Genomic DNA, 19,385 nt, shown 5'->3' with positions numbered 1-19,385 from the left:
AGCCAATGAGAATTGCTGTGGGGCGTGGTTAGCTGTCAAGGTCTTTTTGACGGACGGGGAAGTGTAGCCAATAGAGGTGGCGATGCTTAGGCAAACCGGCGTCCCGTCCTAAATTTTACAGTAGCCAATGAGAGGGCTAAGAACCATAGGAACAGCACGAGAGAGGGTTGATGGGCGGGACAATGCTGGGAAAACCAATGAGAGCGCACAAATGCCTTGTCCCGTTTGTGAGGACTAATATATTTACCAAATATGTATTTAATAAACATCTATGTACTTCTTACTGATACTCAACAAGTTTTTCTTGATGAAAATTACACTAGTTGTCATTAAAATGCTATCATTTTCTCTGTTTTTTACCCTTCCCTATTTTTTTACTCTCTCTCAGCAACAGAGCCCCGCTTTCACTGCCGCTCCCACCAATTAGCTCTCAGTCTCGCAGCTCACCCCGCCCACTCCACATAAAGTGAGCCAGGTTGGACTCTTGTGACGTCACCACAGCAGTGCATCATTGGTTAGCTTCACGGCGTCGTCTTAGCCAATAGTAGCGCGTGCGAGTGACGTCAACAAGAGTGTTGCCACCAGCTGGTGGGAGGGGGCGTGGTCTGGCTAGCTTCAACTCGGTTAACCTCTCATTTGTAAATTGTAGTGAGATGGTAGACAGATTTGGACACGTTTTTATTGATGTTTTGGTTTTATTGTCAATATTGGCAAGGGAGAAAAAGAAGGAAGATGAATCACGGACGGGAGGACAAGTGAGTGGTGAAAAAGCAGAGGTTACATAATCGTCTTTTGTGTGTAATGAGGGGACAGATTGGGGCAGGTGGTAGCGCCCTCTGTCGATCACCGAAAGGCAAACAGTTAAAATTGATTAAGTTAGAATAGGGAAAATGATTTGCTTTCTGATATTAATAGTATATATATATATATATATATATATATATATATATATATATATACATACATGAACAAAGAATAATAATATAAACAAATCCTGAGCAAGCTCTACTACCGGTTCGTTTGCTTGACAAATTATGTCCTCGAATGAGAGCTCTAGGGCGTTTAAAACGCCACTTTTTAAAATGTCTTGAATTAATACTCTTAGGAATTAAATTAAAACTTTAAGGTCACTTCACTTTCATTTGTGCTATAGCCATCAAGATGCCTGTGCTTGAATTTTAATATAGGGTGACATCTAGCGGCAATTTGGCATAACTGCATATTTCAGAATTAGTATTCCAATCAGAAGTGCTGAATTTGGACCTAATATAGCGCTAAAATGAGACAATCACGACATTTATAAAAAATACATTTGAAAAAAGCTGATGACAAATCGAAGGATTTGTAAAAGTATTTTTCTAAATCTTAAAATACGACATAGGCTGCAGAATATGGATAGATTCTATAAATTTTTCCATTTAATTACTTATATCAGGCTACTGAAATTCATGTCATTTTAAATGATAATCTCACTAAAAATCCCAATTTGGATAACGCAGTAAAATATGTACGCTTTGAACTTTTTTGCATCAAAAATGAGAAAATATTCCGCCATATGCTTTTTTAAAAAAAATATTCTTTCTGAAATTAAAAGTAAATGAAAATAAGAACAAATAAACACAGCAAAATATATGTTTTTTTTTCATTTTACGTTGATGTAAATATTATCTGGCCTTATTAGCTACTACAAAAAATGTGGAGGTATCTGACATATTATATAACTTCATAAAATTGGAAAAACATTTAAAAAAGAGCAAAAGTAACAGTTATTTTTTTCATTGTAAGTTGATGATGAATATATTTGATAAATATTATTTAGATTTATTAGTTACATTAAAAATGAGCAAATTATCTGCAATGCAATATAGTTTTTCAATGTTTCTCCTAAATATACACTGAAATAGAAAAATAAATATTTAAAATTATTAATAATATATTTTCATTGCATGTTGATAATGAAAATTATGAAGCTTTATTATTAATTAGCATTTATGATTATACTCTCTGGACCAGAACAAAAAAAAAAACACTCGCGTAACGTTTCTCAAGTTTTATTGGAAAGAAAGGGAAAGGGTTCCGCCCGCGATCCAGGGATTGCTGGACGCGGGAAGCAGGTCGCTCTGAACACGGAAGTGGGACATCCGTGGCAAGTGATGGCGGTGTCAGGAGCGGAAGAAATGGGTCAGTAGCCGGGATACGTGGTGGTCGTGATCGGAAACAAGTCGAAAGCCAGGAGAGGAGAGTAGACGTGGTCGGGATCAAAAACGGATTGTTATTCAGGACTGGAGAACAGACGTGGTCGAGATCAAAACAGATCGAGACCAACAGGAGCAAAAAAAAAGGACAGGCGAAAATGGGCCTGCCGTGTAAAAACAGAGATTTGCAGACGGACCGACAAAAGGGGACTGATAGGACAGACTTTAAATACTAACAGGGAGCCAATCTGTCAACAAGCTGCAGCTGGCGCCACACGGGCGGGGCCAATTGGGTGCCATGGCAACCATGACATATACAAATGAGTATATATAATATAATCTACACATAATGTTTACAGTATACATGATATATTTTGTATAATATAATATCTTATTGCTCTAAGCTCAGGGATGCTGCTGGAAATGTGAATTTCCCTTCGGGGATGAACAAAGTATCTATCTATCTATCTATCTATCTATCTATCTAAAAGTGCTGAATTTAAGTGTTTTTCTCTTTCTTTTTTGAATGTACTTTCAATATGTCTTTCTTCTTTTGTAAAAAAAACATAAAGTAAGCAATATTGTACAGCAGAATGTGAATCATTTTACAAATTTATATTTTTCCCAAATCTTACTAATATACACTTATCAAAATGAAAAAAAAACACACCTTCTATATAAGTTATGTTTTGCTCATATTGTTGATGATTTGTAACGAATAATTATAGAAAGACAGGAATATAGTCTGTAAGTGTATATATAATACAACCTACTGTATTATTATACATTAATGTATAGCAAAAATATAATCAGATTTCAATTCTTTATTTTTATTTTGCACAATCTTATTATTCACCATATTCATTGCACTATTCTCCGATTAACCTACAAGCACTACCTTGTAAATATTTACTATCTATCCTATCATAATATTAGTTTTTATCTTATTTTTATACTCAAAGTCTCTTATTGTGTGTTTATCCTGGAGTGCCACGTTTAATCTCGTTCAAAAGAATGTAGACTACGTTGTTTAATCAATGTCAATAAATAATATTCTATTCTACTCTATTCTATTCTATTCTGACCTAAACTTCTTATTTGTAATAACTTGTGAAGCCCTTTGAGACTATTTGTGATTAAGGGCTATACAAATAAAAATGACTTGACTTGAATTCTATTCTATTCTATTCTATTCCATTCCTGTTTCTTCTAACGACACATACAAAAAGCCTCTAGATGGCAGCATTTCTCATTTTTTTGTCCTCGTCAGCGTCCATTCTTAAATGTAACTAAGAACATTTCTTTACTAATTTCTTCGTACTTCTAACCTGGATTTTCAGTCCTAGATCATGCAAATACGTACTTTAGTCATCCCAAATGCCCCCAGAGGACATTTTACGGAGACATTCCGTAAAGGTTAAAGATTTAAGGAGGTGGATCAAGTCGGCAGTCACCACAACAAGCAGCTGTGGAAAAACTATTTCCACTCTGGAAAGTACTTTTGTTGCTGCTCCCACAACCTTGAACTGGTAAATTTCAGCAGACTGGCAGGATACTGGTCCCTCCAGCAACTCTTGTCCACTATGAGTTTGTTATTTGTCAGAGCATTTATTACGACACAAATGTTTCTTTATTTGTGTATTTTCGTTATTTTTTTTTTTACTTGAAAGTTGATTATTTGAAGGATTTCTTTTGGGAAATGCTGTAGAGGCAGGAGCTATAGCACCACGTAGTGTCTATCTGTGCACAGCATTAGTTTGGCTCAAAGATATTACAAAGTGATCAATGGCATCTGTAACTGGAAACTTTCTTTTGGAAACGGCAAAGACGTAAGAGCTACAACTAGGTTTCCATCTGTGAACACCTCTAGTTTTAATCTAGAAGAGTGAAAATGGATCAAGGAACTTTGTTTTGGAGAGGACAGGAAGGCAGGAGCTATAATAGTAATAATAATAATAATAATAATAGTAATACATTGTACTTCAAAGCGCCTTTCAGGACACCCAAGGATGCTGTATATAAAGTAACAAACAACAATAAAGCATGAATTAAAGAATAAAGAGCATATGTGTAAATATCATAAATACCTTATGAATGAATATACACGTATATGTATGTATGTATATAGGCGGCACGGCAGAGCAGTGTTTAGCAGTGTGCTGCACTGTTCAGAGGTCATGAGATTGAACCTTCCTGCGTGGAGTTTGCATGTTCTGCCCATGCTTGCATGGTTTTCCTCCGGGCACTCCGGTTTCCTCCCACATTCCAGGTTAATTGGCCGGTTCAAATTGTCCCTAGGTGGAGTGAGCGAGAGAGTTGTATGTCTCTGTGTGCCCTGCGATTGGCTGGCAACCAGTTCAAAGTGTCCTTTGCCCACTGCCCGAAGATAGCTGAGATGGGCTCGAGCAGCCCCGCGACCCTACTAAGGATAAGCGGTGCAGATAACGGATGGATAATTTTTCAAACGGAAATTCCTGTTTTGAAAAACTAAAATCTTCAGAGCTTTCCCACTAGTTGGCATCGCAGTTCGAACAATTAGCGCTTGAAATGTCAACCTAAGTTGCGAAACTGAGAACAGTCCGGCTGTAACTGAATTTGATTCCTTTGGTTTTTCAAACTGAAATTCCTGTTTTGAATAACTAAAACTAAAATCTTCTGAGCTATTCCACTACTAAGCATGGCTGCTCGTACAAGCGGTGTTTGAAATGTCAACTCAACTCGCAAAATCGAGAAGAGTCTGAGAAAAGGAGACGATGTCAGAGTTTAATTAAAGTGTAATAAAGTGGGTGCAGAAAAGCAGCGAGCCGAACAGTTGCTTCTTGTGTCCCGACGCATATTTGTAACTTTACACCGCTCAGCTGTTGCCTACAACAGCTACGCCTTGGTGCTCGTGACCCAACTCTCACTTCACACGCTTCCACTTCAACAAAACTCGATCAAAATAATTCATTGATGCATGGAAGCTAATTTTAATGTCAAAATTTTACTCTGTTTTTCCTTGATTTTTGTAAACAGACATTTCAATATGCATTTTTATTGGCATAATTTAATTAGCTTGTTTTACTTTAAAAATAAAAAATATCCTATTCCTTTTTCAAAATATATGTATTGAATACATTGTTTCTAATTTTATTTTCTCATAAAATAAGACACATAATCCACCAAATCATCCACATCAATTTATTGATAAATTGATGATTTTGATTTTTTTAATAATCATTGTATTTCCTAAAATAATAAAATTTTATAGTTACAGTTTACAGTAACAGTTTTTATATTAGTAAATTCAAATATTTTTCCCCTTGATTTAATGATTTAATATTTTTCCCCATTAAATAAAATTAATTATTATTTTTGATTTTTATTGTTATTGTATTAATAGTTTATAATTTAAATATTTTTTTAAATTATTACCTTAATCTGGTTTTCCAATACATAATAATACAAATAATTATTACTATTTTATTTTGTTTCATTACTATTTTATTAGTTGCTATTTGAACAATTCATTTTTTCTAGTAACACAAGAATTATTATTATCATAGCTATCTCATTATTCAAATAGTTTTTTTTTCTCACTCTGTTTTCTCAAAAAAATGAGAAACTCCATCGGATTAGCTAAATCAATTAATTGATAGATGAAAGCTATTTTAGCACATTTTAGTATTTATTTTACAACAATAATGAAAAATAATGCTAAAACTTGTACTATATTTTTCCAGATTTTTGTAGTGGTATTTTCAAAACCATTTTATCTCATTTGAGTACTATAATTTTACTTGGTCTACTTCAATTATATTATCTTTATCGTCGATATTACTATGTTTATCTCATCTCATCTCATCAGCCACACCGCTTATCCTCAGTAGGGTCGCGGGGGTGCTGGAGCCCATCCCAGCAATCATCGGGCAGTGGGCAGGGGACACCCTGAACTGGTTGCCAGCCAATCGGAGGGCACACAGGGACAGACAACTCACTCGCTCATTCACACCTAGGGACAATTTGGACCGGCCAATCCACCTGAAATGCATGTTTTTAGAATGTGGGAGGAAACCGGAGTGCCCGGAGGAAACCCACGCAAGCACGGGGAGAACATACAAACCCCGCACAGGAAGTCTGGAGCTGGATTTGAACCCACGCAGGAGGTTCCTGAGACATGAACTGTGCCGCACATGCGCTAACCACTGCACCGCCGTGCTGCCTACTATGTTTATATGTTTACTATTTTATCATTTTAATGAATAATAATTCGGAAGAAGTTATTATACTTATACTGTATTTTGCACACTACAAGTCGAAAAAAACTCATAGTCCGGAAAATACAGTATATATATATATATATATATATATATATATATATATATATATATATATATATATATATATATATATATATATATATATATATATATATATATATATCCACGACCACGCTCCGTTCTCCTGTCCCGGCTACCTGACTTGTTCCGATCCCGCTCTGTTCCCCGGCCCCGGCTTTCCGCCTTGCCACCTATCACCGACCGTGAGGGCTTCCTGTTCCACCTACCCAGCGAACACCAGATCGCTGTTTTTTCCTCTGTCCCTGATCCTCCCCAATCCCTTAATAAAGTGTTGTGTGAAACGTTACACATTTGGTTATCCGGTGATTTTATTTTATTTCATAATTAGGGTTGTTATGTATTTTCTGCCGTTTTTTGGGTGAAGAATCCAGAAAGCGTTATTCAGTTATTATTTATTTCATTAATAATTGTTATTTTTTTGTGCTTTGACCTCTGTTCTGTGAAGAATCCGCAAAGCAACGAAAGGAAGCTGACAATTTGGAATTATTTAATAAGTATTCATAGACAAAATTCAGATTTTTTTCTGGCCAGCACAGAAGGCCTTGCCCGTGTGCTACAGTTTGCCCACCTCGCTGTATCGTAAGGCCGCGCTTAGCAGAACTTTGTCTTTTTTTCTCTTTCAGCAAGTCATCCCTTCATTTATTAAGCATCTTAGCACCTCTTTATCCACCTCTTCCTCCTCCTCCTTGCCTCCACGCGTGGCACAGTAGGTGGATGATTAGGTAGGATGATGCCAACGTGTTGTGTGGTTTCGTGTGCGTTGCGTGTGCCGTGTGTGCTTTTGTGTTGTATTGTTGCGTGACAGCACACAACCCAGCCACCTCCACGTTGAGTCACGCCATCGTCATGTGATCTTATCACCACGGCGACTCGGGTAGATCTGGATCGGTCTCCTCCGAAATCAAAACTTGGAATATTTTCATTTGTCAAAGTGCAACGGGCAGGGTGAGAAAAAGTCTGGATCCTGCCCTGCAACAGGTAGAAGGAAAATGGCTTTATTATGAGTCAGAAGAGACTGCAGCAGTGTCTCTCAAGTTACCTTGAAGCAGGGGTGGGCAACTATTAGGAGTCTGGTCCGAATTGGGTTCCAAACATGTGGCCGAGGGGCTGGTTCTGGTGACCTACCCATTTCTTTAAATGTTTGAATAACTATACTTGCGGACATCTACATAGTACAGTTCTTTCAAAATAGATTAGTCTCATCAAATTGTTATGATTGCTGATTCGGGGCACCTGCGACTGCCCCGTTGGCGCCAACAGCCACGGGATCTGATTGGCTGTTGAACTCTTTTTAAACCCCTGTCTTCCAAGAGGAAGCCGTCAGACCATCTGCGAACCTATGCTCTCAGCTAGGCAAGCTTTGTACTCTCCGACATTATCCTGCCATGTTTTCCTGCCTGATACCTGTTGCCGACCTGTTTCTGGACCCGTTACTGTTTTTGCTCCTCTGTCCCAGCCATCGACCTGTTTTGCCCTGTTTCCTGCCTGATACCTGTTGCCGACCTCTTTTCTGGACTCGTTACTGTTTTGCGCCCCCGTCCTGGCCATCGACCTGTTTTCTCGCTGCCAACGACTACCCTGGCTCGATCATCGGATCGTGGATGTAAGCACTGCTCTCTTTCTCAATAAAAACTGAGTAAAACAAATGCTCTTGGGTCCTGTCTCTGTTCCTGGCTTGTGACACAAATTGGTTTTGAAATGATAACAATTAAAGAAAAATAATATATCAGGTCCGTATCTTTAGCATCTCATCTGATATTTAGTTTTTTAGTATTACTGTTGTTTGATACTCATACTATTTTTGTTGTATATCCGCAGTGGGACTTGTTATCGCACTGTAGTATGTTTGTAGTATTTCTGTAGTGGTATTTTCTTTGTGTTTATGTAGTATTTCTATATTAGAATTGTTGTTGTATATCTGTAGAATTTTTGTAGTAGTATTGGTTTTATTTTTGTAGTACTTTTGTAGTATATATTTTTTGTAGAATATACGTAGTACATTTTGTAGCATCACCGTGGTTGTATTTTTTCAGTATTTCTGTTATAATACTCCTGTAGTAGTATTTCAGTAGTAATATTTCTCTGGTAAGGGTATTTTTGTAATATTTATATAGAAGTATTTTTCCCAAGTAGTATTTGAGTATTATTACTGAAGAACTTTTGTAGTATTTGTCATATCTCTTTAGTATTTCTGTTATATTACTGTAGTTGTATTTGTGAAGTATTCCTGTGGTAATATTTCTGTAGCAGTAGTATTTTTGTAATATAGTATTACTGTAGTAGTGTTTTTGTAATAGCACTATAGTATTTTCTTTCTTTTCAGACTAAAAGCAAAATAATAAATGACGTCTTTGTTTTTAAGCACTAAGTCTGATATATAGTTTTGTCGTTATTTTGCGGTATTTCGGTTGTATTTTCGTTTTAGTATATTTGTTGTAGGCACACAAAGGGACAATAGGGTTGGCACCAAAACATGTTTTTATTAGTAGCACTTTATTTACTATTATATTTTATTTGGACCAGTTTTGTTTGGAAGGCCAGATTCAAAAGCCTGGGGGGCCGCATGTGGCCCACAGACTGTAGTTTTCCTACCCCTGCCTTAACAGTTTGTGATATTTAGCGTCTCCTAGTGGTAAAAAAGGTAATTTTTTAAGGTTTGATTTAATAAAATAAACAAAAATACATAAACTACCAGTTAGTTCTATAAAAATATACACTGAAAACTATTTTTTTTTTAAAAACAGTAATAGTCAATTATACACTGAAAACTTAAATTATATATAAGTACTGCATTCATTTGTGTATAAGGCACATTTTTAATACCTAAAAAATAATCAAAAGTTGGTGTGCGCGTTATTTATTAGGTTTTACGGAGGTATGATTCGCGTATTTGTGCGATCACAATCGCAAATAATTGGATGCAACAGGAATCCAACTGAATCACTAGACAATCAGTGATACAGACAACACAGGAAAAGGCATTAGCTTCATCATCACATCATTTTTACTTGTTGCGAGTGGGTAAATTTGTGGGCACATGATTAAAATCATTTATGGACAACGTAAACTATAAACGCAATACCAACATAAAAATGACATTGTATTCATTTCTAATCCCTCCAAGTCTAATTCATTATCAGATACACCCAAGTGATGCTTTACGGCGTTTTTATCTTTCAGGAAGACTTTCTGTTTCTTCCATTCTCTAATATTCATCTCTGGTGCCGTGAATAGAAATTTTGTGATAATCAGATAAAAATCGAATACCTTTTTATATGTCATTTGTTTCACTGTGATCTCGTGGTTAGGATTTGGCGCAGTGACCTTGGATAGATTCCTGTCCAATTTATTTGCAATTTCTCAACTGATTATTCCTTTTTAAGTCGAAAAAAAATAATAAATACACAAATAAATACGGTATGTCTAGTGACATTCTTTTCAATGCAATTGCAATGTTTGTGACATCAGAGTTTCTTTACATCAGTCATTCTTAACTCGGGTTAGATCAAACTCTAGGGTTTCGGTGAATCAGTCTCAGGGTTCGGTGGAGCATCAGCCTCAAAAGTGGTCGGCCAAGTATGTTTGATTTAACTTTGCAAACTTTCCCCTTTTTGATAACTGTGTAAGTAAGGTTGAACATGTGCTTGGAATTGGTGAGATGTATGTACCCGTGGAACTGAAACAAGCAAGCAATTGCCACACACTCTAGAACAGGGGTGTCAAACTCATTTTAACTCGGGGGCCACACGATAGAACAAACATTCTCTCGGGGGCCGGAATAGTAGATTAGAAAGGAAGAAAAAGAGAGAGAAAGAAGTAAGAGAAAGAGAGAGAGAAAAAAAAGAGAGAGGGTGGGACAAAAAAGAAAGAAATGGAGAAAGAGAGAGAGAGACAGAGAAAGAGAGAGATAATGTGAGAAACAAAAGATAAAAAGAGAAATAGTGAGAGAGGGGGAAATAAATAGAGAGAGAGAAAGAAATCCAAAGTGAAATAGAAAGAGAGAAAAAGAGAAGGAGAGAAAGGGAGATGGGGAGAAAGAGAGAAGTGGAAAGCAAGAGAGGGAGAAAAAAGAGAGAAAAGGAAGAGAAAGTAAAAGAAGGTAAAAAGACAGACAGAGAAATAAACAAAGAGGAACAAAAAAAGAGAAAAAGAGAGACCAAGAGAGAGGTAAAAAGGGAGAGAGGGATAGAGAGTAAGAGAAAAAATGAGGAAGAGAGAGAAAGAGAAAGAGAAAGAGAGAGAGAAAGAGAGAGAGAAAGAGAGAAAGAGAGAGAGAGAGAGAGAAAGAAATTCAACTACAGCGTCTTTGTGAGAGGCACCTGTCTTTGGCAACATGGAATGGACATATTTCTACCTGCAGCTCGTTTTTCTCTTGCGTTTCCCTCAGCGTTGTCTCGTGGGCCAGATTCAATCCCTTAGCGGGCCTGATCCGGCCCGCGGGCGGCCTGTTTGACACCCCTGCTCTAGAATATAAGATAAGCTTGCAAAGTCTTTCAACAGATACCTGCCTGCATAAACCTCTTGTTTAGCGCAGGTTTGATGATGAGGCAGCAGAAGTCAATGATGAATACCTTGACCAAATAATTGAATTTCAGCAGGAGCAGGTTCAGAAGCAACTCTTCAGAACAACACCGCTCACAACATGTTGGTGTCAACCAATGGAAAGGTATCCCGTTATTGCCATGAAAGCACCTGAGTTTTTAAACCTTTTCCTTTAAACTTTTTCAACATATCTTTCCGAGAAATCCTTTTCCAGGATGCTGGATATGAAAACAACAAAAAAGAACAGACTACGCTGTGAAAATGACACGAGGCTAGAACTTGCCAAGGTAAGGTCACGCGTACTTGAACTGTTCGCTTAAAGGCAATAGCAAAAGTCACACCGATTTGCAGTTCTGTCATTTATAGTGAGTTCATGAACTATGTTGGTTTTGTTCGTTTTGTGCACTAGTGGAAAAACGATATGTCTTGAATTTGAAAATATATCTTATTTTATTTCATAAGAGAGTACTGTTCAGGGAATGCACATATAAAACGTGTGGGGTTCGGTAGCTCCAACAAGGTCAAGAACCACTGCTTTATGTGAAGGACTAATTGCATTTATCTTACATACCAATAAGAATTTAGTTACATTAGGCCACTTGAGGACAGAAATCACGCTGATGTGGCAGTAAAAATAAGTTTGACACCCCTGCTATAGGTTGTTTATCTCCTGCTATGCAGCAATTTCACTTTGCGATCCTCACCTGTAATTTAAGGGGGCTGTAGTAAATTCATAATCCCAAAGGTGAGAACCACCAGGAAAAGTATGTGTGTGTCTGTGTGTGGAGTCAAACTTTGGAACAATTTACAAGATAAGATTAAACAATGTCCAACTATTCACTTGTTCAAATTTAAATAAAAAAAACAACATTACTGGGGGAGGGCAGCACGGCGGCGCAGTGGTTAGCGCTTGTGCGGCACAGTTCATGTCATGGGAACCTGTCGTGGGTTCAACTCCAGCTCCAGACTTTCTGTGCGGAGTTTGTATGTTCTCCCCGTGCTTGCGTGGGTTTCCTCCAGGCACTCCGGTTTCCTCCCACATTCCAAAAACATGCATTTCAGGTGAATTGGCCGGTCCAGATTGTCCCTAGGTGTGAATGAGCGAATGAGTTGTCTGTCCCCGTGTGCCCTGCGATTGGCTGGCAACCAGTTCAGGGTGTCCCCTGCCCACTGCCCGAAGATGGCTGGGATGGGCTCCAGCCCCCCCCCCGCGACCCTAATGAGGATAAGCGGTACGGCTAATGAGATGAGATGAGACATTACTGGGGGAATAGAGAGATGAAGAAAATGGGTTATACGAGAGATTAAGAATAGTGCGTCTTAAACTATAGTCAACTTTGTGCAATTGGTGTTATTGTTATATCATAACTGTTATTATTAATATTTTTTCAATTGTTGTTATATCATTTGTGTATTTAAGAGGGAAGATGAGGGGGTAGGGAATATAAGCAATTTGCTTCTTACTACCCCTTTTCGAACATATTATGTAACGTTATTTTGTTGTTGAGTTATTGTTTTTGTTCTGTTTTTTATCTTAATGTTCGAATAAAGTTTTCATTCATTCATTCACCTCAGAACTGATTAAGTGGGGTTGTACTGTATAAAGTTACTGTCAGCGTCTGGCGCGCCACCTTCACCAGAGGGCGCTAACCAGGGTGTGTGGAATTGGGCACACTAGCGCCCAATCTCCTAACAACTAATGGTGATTACCCTCACCCTTTACAATGACTGTTTGGACAGCACATAGGGACGGGTCATTGCCTGGTGGCCATATTCATGTCTTCCGCTGTCATGTCCGGTTTTGTTTAGACTTTTTTGTTTTATTGATCACTTGTTTGTTACTTTGTACCTCCTTTTGTTATCAAATACCATCCCTCTTTTTGAGCAAACCTGCCTTTGTTGTGGCTTTCCTGCAAAATGTCGCAATTACATCTTATGTATCAGGTTAGATTGGTACAAATAGGACAATTTGCCAATACAACACATTTTGATTTCCAAACACGCAGTGACTAACCGGCAGGTGATGTGGCCCCCGCACCGCGGATGAGTTCCTGCCGCACGTGAAGGTGACAGCTTACGTGCTGGAACAAAGCCAGGGATCGTGGTGATTATGACGCATAACTGTGCCACCCACAGCGCCCGCGCTAGCACATCAGACGCAGTGGCGTAACACATGCTAGCTGTCTGCCCGCTATGCTAGCATGTCAAGTGTGACACATAGCTCAGACACCTACTGGCCGGCTGTCTAAAAGGAAGAGGAGTAGGGAGGCGAAGTTAATTGCAAAGGACAAAGTTGGGGTATTGTGATACTCGAGTAGGACCCTGACCACAAAATATAGTTTTTAGTGTGTGGAAAACTACAGTAGACCCCCGGGATTAGACATGAATCCGTTCTGAGATGGGGTTCGCAAGGTGCAATTGCCGTGTAGCGAGGGATTGAAACCTATGCTAACCAGCCAACAACTTCCATTTTCCATATTTTGTAAGTACTACTTACGTGTAACATATTAAATAACATTGTAAATAAAGATACATGGAAAGGAAAAATGAAATCTGATTTACTGTCACGAAATGGAGCGGGAAACAGGAAAAAAGGACCCATTCGCGTAGACGTACTGACAATTCATTGGGGGAAGGATGAGGAGGGTGCGCACACTCGATCCGGGGATCGATGGTCGCGGAGTGGATTAGAAATCCAAACAAAAGACAAGTTGTCAAATACAAACAAACCGATCAGACCAAAAACAAAACAGGATCAAATATGGGCAGATTCACAGAACTAGGCATTTAACAGGTTTTAACAGAAGTCTCACGGAGTTTAACCAGGTTTAACAAACGTTTCAGCTACGCACAGTACAAAGGAGCGCGCTTAAGTACTCCAAGAGCAATAAGTCCAATGCGTCTCAGCCGGTGTCAAGGGGCGGGGCCAGCTGGGCGCTATGAGAACCGTGCAGGACATGACATTTACCTTTGGTGTGACATGACTTAAGCTGGTCAAGTGGCGTAGCAGATGGATGAAGAAGGGGGTGGACACAACAAACAAAGATTAAAACTGACTTTAAAACTTTCACTTATGAGAGAATTCCTAATCGTATCTTTATTTTTAATAATATAGTAGACACATGGGATACGACAAGAATCTGTTTTGAGATAGATTGCAAAGTACAATTGCCGTATAGCAGGTAATAGAAAAAAAGAAGATGGATGCAAAGGGGGGAGGAAGATGGAGATGGCAAATCAAAAGAGAATTTAATTTAAAACTGACCTTGTGACTCAACTGTTTGCAATAAAATAGGGGAGCTGTAACAGTTCTGGTCAGATGTGAATCAGGCTTTGACTGTGAAGCATTTCCTCATGAGAAAATTGGTGTAGCTTGTCTCTCTTATTTTGTGTTTTATTCAGAAATGTAAGGTAATAGACCTAACATAAACCTTCCCTTGAAAGAACTGACATTCCCTTAGAAAATGTCCTTGCTTTAACCGCCCCCCTTATTTTTAATAATAGTCTATCGTCGGTTCGTTACGACGTGCATCTTATTTCTTAATAAATGCAAACCTTCTTTCTATGGTATTCATATTTTTGCTTTTCCCTTTAGCATCACTGCCTTGGGAGCCATACCCGATAAATACAGCAAAAAACGACAGTAAGGCAGGCTTGCAAAATCTTTACAGAGCGCATTAGGTTCTAAATTGAATCGAGGAAGAGAAATGCATTGTGGGAGAGGGTTCAGCCAATAGTATGGTGGCATTTTCATGATGCTGTAATCCAACCAATAGCATCCTTGCATTTTATTTGACGTCTACCAATCGAAGACAGGCACTCTTGGAGAGAGAACTTGTCATTACGCAACAAAACATTACATAATAAGTATTTTGGCACACTAAATGATTAGTTTTTGATGTTGTACAGTGGTGAAAACGTGGGGGTCTACCATATTGGCATGGGTGGTCTGTTAGTGCTCAACTATGTTGACCCCATTCAGTTTTAAGTCAAGTCAAGTCAAGTCATGTTTATTTGTAGAGCCCTTAATTTCAAGGAGTCTCAAAGGGCTGCATAGACCACAGATTATTGCAAACCACAGCCGATTGTGAAACAATTTCCTGATCTAAAACCTACATGAGGGCAAGGAAAAACGAAAAAACCTCAACACGAGGAGAATGAAAAAACGTTCAGAAGGGACCGTACACGAGGTAATACCCACCACAGTCTGGAACTAGCACATGTGCAGTATACTGCTTACATAATTATTTATTGGTTGATGCAGTGCTTCTCAATTTTTTTCCTCTCACATCCCCCGAGGAAGTCTTTCTCCTCATCCAGGTTAATTAGTTTTTTGATTAGGCTACTTGAGGGTCTGCTCCACTTCGTATCTACAGTTCATTCTCAATGCTTACCTCTGAGCTGAATGCACTGCGTGGAGGTTAAAAGTAAACAAAACACTGCCAATGAGAGCGCCACTGGTCCCTAGAGTCATGGAGTAGTCGAGGTGCAATCGAACTTGATTCTTTGGAAAGTTAAAAAACAAAATCCCCAAGGTCAAACGCGCCCACGCCTTCCTTAACAGAGCTTTTCGCCGCAGGGAGCCCGCCCCACGATTTGAGAACCAATGGGTTAGTGTAATATGTTGGAATATAAGGCATTTTGGGTACGACTGAAAAATAAAATTGTGTCATGTGAAGGATTTTATACATTTGACTATAAAGGATTTTATTTGATTGAATACAAGTTACATTCATTGAGTGCAATGAAGATTTTCACCGAGTAGGCTATAGTTCAATGACAGGTCGCGCCGTTCTGAATATTTTGTCTAGTTCTGTTGATAACAGGACTCCGACGGAGGACGGCAGGCGATGTTTTGAGAACAAGGTCCTGATGACGTAGAAATGCTCTGTGTTGTTTTGGTTAATTCCAGACATCGTGGCGCTCTTCTCCGAGGTGGTGGAGCTCGGGGGGGTGTCACTGGCACGCTCATGGGAGGAGCCGGCACACCAGCTTTCGGAAAGACGTGGGCTGAGAGAAGAAAGGCTGGAGAACTTCAGAAAAGGCTCGCCATAGACTCCGACGACACTAATTGGGCTAATTCTGCCATTTTTGATGGAGTACACTTAGTTAAATTGCCAATGAAATTAAAGCTGTCCCCGTGTGAAATGTTGGCTATTCTTGTCCATCAGAAACGAGCGCACATTGTTGGGTGAATGTAGGGTGTGTTTGGTTAACGGAGTCAGATAACTAATTCGAACATACATTTTGATATTTAATTCCTAACACATGTTTTATGAGCCTAATTTAACAAAATGTTGACTTTCCCCAAAGTGTCTCATGACACCAACCTAGTGGTTAAGGGATCCAACCAACTGCTTATCAAATTCACAATTATTACAGTTGAGTTGAAGAAATGGAGCTCTACATACAGCAATATGATGTTATGCACTGTCCCTTGTCAAGGTTTCTTCATTTTTGTCATGCTGAGGTTTTGAGTATTTCCTTGCCGTTGTGAAGGTTTTAGATCAGGGGATGGTGTAATAATAGTCTCTAGTTTGCAATAGTCTGTGGTCTGTGCAGCACTTTCAGGCTCCTTGCAGCTAGCAAGACATCGCCGAGTGGAAATCCCCTTGACGACCCGGTGGGACGTCTTCCAGTCACCGGAGGCTTCGAGCAGATGCGATATATTTTTGTCACTCAAACGCGTAAGGCCGTAAAAGAGATGTATTGCATTTGATTTACAGTCGCTGGTCGGTTGGGCGGGAAGTGAATGTAGAGCACGAAGCGGACGTCGGAAGATTCTTGAACATTTTGAAACCGCATCCTTCAATTTGATTCCCTATTTTCAAGACCATAAAGCGAATCTTACAATAAAGCACACGGTTTTTACACAATGTATTACCACACTTCACTTTTTAACGTTCTCATGGTGCCCTCTACTACATATGCCTTACAACAACACACGCAAGAAAAACAAGTTTGTTTATTTGAAACTAGAGTGGGGGCATTGCGTTTGGTTTTACTTTATTTGAAGGGACAGTGTGTATTATCTGACCAATAGATTTTACTGTTTTGTGTAGTGCAACCAAGAACAAACTAAAAAGACTCAAAATGACCAAACCTCACCATTTTCCCTCCCATTTTTTTCGCCCAGCCTTTTTCTGGGGTTTTGTGTCACTGTAGCAGCAAGATTATGTCAGGTCCCTTTAGGTGACGCTCATGATGTGTAAAATGAATGCAGATGCATTGAGTCACAGTGAGATACAACCTCAATGCTCATCATAACGCACAAACTCGTTCTTCTCGTATACAGTACAATCAACCTTTCTTGTGATGGTGTCCTCTACTATGTCCACCTAACAACACACACACACACACACACACACACACACACACAGAGCACAATCAAATTCATTTATGTGTGCCATAGATGTCATGATTTGCCCATTGCCCTCACCTGTGCCCGCTCGTTTGGCTCCAGCTGCTGCTCGTTTCGTGATTGGTTCCCCTCCTATTTAAACTCAGTTCTTTCATTCTCTCCTGGTCCGTCTGTCAGTGAACCTCCGCACATGCAATGCAAGCACTTTTTGACTCTAGCTCCCGTCTGTCCCATCCTATCCGGTATCCCACTCGTCTGCCTCTGGCTTCCTGATCGTCTCCGGCTACCTGACTTGATTCCTTCCTCTAACCACACTTTTATCTCCCGTTCCGGAAGCCCGACTTGTTTACGTCCACCGACCACGCTCCGATCTCCCGTTCCGGCAGCCCGGCTTGTTTCCGTCCACCGACCACGCTCCGATCTCCCGTTCCGGCTGCCCGACTTGTTTCCGTCCACCGACCACGCTCCGATCTCAAGAACTTCCTGCTTTTCCTGCCCAGCGAGCACCGGATTGCTGGCGTTTGTTTTCTCACGCTTCACTTCTCCACTTCCTCAATAAAGCTTGGTGTGAAAGGTTACGCGTTTGGGTCTACCGTCTGTTCTGGTTCTGACAATATAGTCATAAAAATACAGTACTTTTATATTCTATACAGGGTGTTCCAAAATGTTTTACCTCATTTTGTATGTAAATACTTTTGACAATTTTATTGACTTGTGTGAAAAAGTTTCTAGTTTTTGTGTGTAACCTTTTGCATTCCTATCTCTTCAGGTAAAAATAATGCATTTTGCGTGTTAGGGTATGCCTTCGTTACATTCACGACAGAGCAGCATGCGTTCTTGAAAAACTTTGCAAAGAAAGCACAAACTACAAAACAAATTACGACTTGGCAACAACAAAAACTTCAAGAAATTGCTAGAGTGAGATGTCACGAGCTTTGATACCTCTGTGTATTTGTGTTTGAACATATGAATATTTTTACATTCAACCAATACAACTTATAAACTTCAGCAATAAGTGTATTTAGTTTCCTTAAGATCCATCAAGTCGTTTCTGAGATATGGGCATTTACGAATTGGGTCAACCATTTTGGAACCCACTAAATATTTACTGTCATTTAGAATGAAAGTATAATATTGATAAAAGTGCCGTCTAGGATATGAAAATGTTCTTCTTGCTGATGCCATCGTTTAGTCTAATCATCATTGGAGCCTCTGTCGGGCTGCTTGTGTGGCGTGTGAACGTACGTGACTTCTTTGGATGCGCTCTGTTGGGAATTAATATCATAATGTACCGTGTACCAAATTGTTCAAATTAGTTATCTGACTCCATTAACTAAACACAAACTACATTCACCCAACAATATATACACGCTCGTTTCTTGAGGGAAAAGATAAACAAGGAAGCCGACATTTTCACACGGGGGCAGATTTAAATTCATCAACAATTTAACTAAGTGTACTCCATCGAAAATGGCCAAATTAGTGTCGTTGGAGTCTCTGGGAAGCACTCTTCTGAAGTCCTTTTGCTCTCTCCTATCGGCCATCTTCTCCCCGCATAATGGCGGGCCGACTCCTCCCATGAGCGTGCAAATGAAGCCCCCTGGGCTTCACCATCTCGGAGAAGAGCGTCGCGATGTCTGGAATACTCAAAACAACACCGATAGTTTCTACGTCATCAGGGCCTTGTTCTCAAAACAACGCCTGCCGTCCTCCATCTGAATGTGCTGATTATCACGCCTCGTTCTGTAAACAACATCTTCCACCACCCATGCCTGCCCTGAATTTTCACTGCTCATTGAATAATAATAATAATAATAGTAAATAACTACAGCATTAAACTCAATAAATGTAACTTGTATTCAATCATATAAAATCCTTTATAGTCAAATGTATAAAATCTTTCAGCTCATATACGCTTTTTTTATTTTCACCATTTACACAATACAC

At 39.2% G+C, this 19,385-nt stretch overlaps 1 long non-coding RNA gene across 1 annotated transcript; it reads left to right on the top strand.

The window, feature by feature from the left end:
- Nucleotides 1-647: 647 nt before the first annotated feature.
- LOC148372079 (uncharacterized) lies at nt 648-17,910 on the top strand. The gene is made up of 4 exons (XR_015849650.1): nt 648-755; nt 11,131-11,201; nt 11,278-11,364; nt 17,775-17,910. It is a non-coding gene; the product is annotated as an uncharacterized LOC148372079 (long non-coding RNA).
- The last annotated feature ends 1,475 nt before the right edge of the window (nt 17,911-19,385 follow it).

This window comes from Urocampus carinirostris, chromosome 2 (genome assembly GCF_059441175.1).
Source record: "Urocampus carinirostris isolate Australia breed hairy pipefish chromosome 2, RoL_Ucar_1.0, whole genome shotgun sequence".
In the NCBI taxonomy this organism is placed as follows: domain Eukaryota; kingdom Metazoa; phylum Chordata; class Actinopteri; order Syngnathiformes; family Syngnathidae; genus Urocampus; species Urocampus carinirostris.
Note: the sequence above shows the minus strand (reverse complement) of the source record. Positions and strands in the feature narration are given on the sequence as shown.